Source organism: Schistocerca gregaria, chromosome 6 (genome assembly GCF_023897955.1).
Source record: "Schistocerca gregaria isolate iqSchGreg1 chromosome 6, iqSchGreg1.2, whole genome shotgun sequence".
In the NCBI taxonomy this organism is placed as follows: Eukaryota; Metazoa; Arthropoda; class Insecta; order Orthoptera; family Acrididae; genus Schistocerca; species Schistocerca gregaria.
In genome coordinates this window covers 377,447,659-377,448,568 of record NC_064925.1, presented here as the reverse complement: position 1 = coordinate 377,448,568, position 910 = coordinate 377,447,659, and the positions used below count along the sequence as shown (strand labels likewise).

Sequence of the window (910 nt, the reverse complement as noted above, 5' to 3'; positions counted from 1 at the left end):
ACGTATGGACCTCCGGTCGTGCTCCCATGCTGACTGCTGTTCATCGGTGACAAGGCTGGCAGTTGCACGCCAGTACCGCAACTCGACGTCTACTAAATTCCATCAGATGGCCTTTTCAAATTATAGATGGCTGTTGGCTATAAGGCACCTTGCAAACATCGACAGAAGGATCCAGGCACGAGAACGGTCTGGCGAATGTTTTTGTCGCATTCCCTGCATGATCTAGTCATTCGGAAAGGTACAATGGATCAACACATGTAGGTAGCTATCCATGTGAACCATGTACACATCTTTGTTTTGACTCGGCAGGATGGCATCTACCAGCATGACAATGCAACATGTCACGCAGCTCGCAGTGTACTTGGGTGGCACGTAGAGCACCATGATGAGTTTACCGTACTCCTCTGGCCACCAAAGTCGACGGTTTTAAACCCAATGGGGAATCTGCGGGGGCCAACGGCCTTGCCGCAGTGGTAACACCGGTTCCCGACAGATCACCGAAGTTAAGCGCTGTCGGGCTGGGCTAGCGCTTGGATGGGTGACCATCCGGTCTGCCAAGCGCTGTTGGCAATTTGGGTACACTCAGCCCTCCTGAGGCAGAGGAGCGACTTGATTGAGAAGTAGCGACTCCGGTCTCGGAAACTGACACACGGCTGGGAGAGCGGTATGCTGACCACATGCCCCCCATATGCGCATGCAATGACGCCTGTGGGTTGTGAGGATCACACGGCGGCCGGTCGGTACCTCTGGGCCTTAGTTTCTTAGAATGTGTGGGACTACCTCGGTCGGGCTGTTCGCGTCATGGATCTTCTACCGAGAATCCTGGCGCAGCTGGCGAAGACACTGGAGTCGACATGGCACCACACGCCTGTACGTATCTTCCGGATCCTCACTGACTCTCTTTCTTCAC

General features: G+C 54.3%; 1 pseudogene; it reads left to right on the top strand.

Annotated features, from left to right (window-relative positions):
• Window positions 1-452: 452 nt before the first annotated feature.
• LOC126279143 (5S ribosomal RNA) lies at window positions 453-570 on the top strand (annotated as a pseudogene).
• Window positions 571-910: the final 340 nt, after the last annotated feature.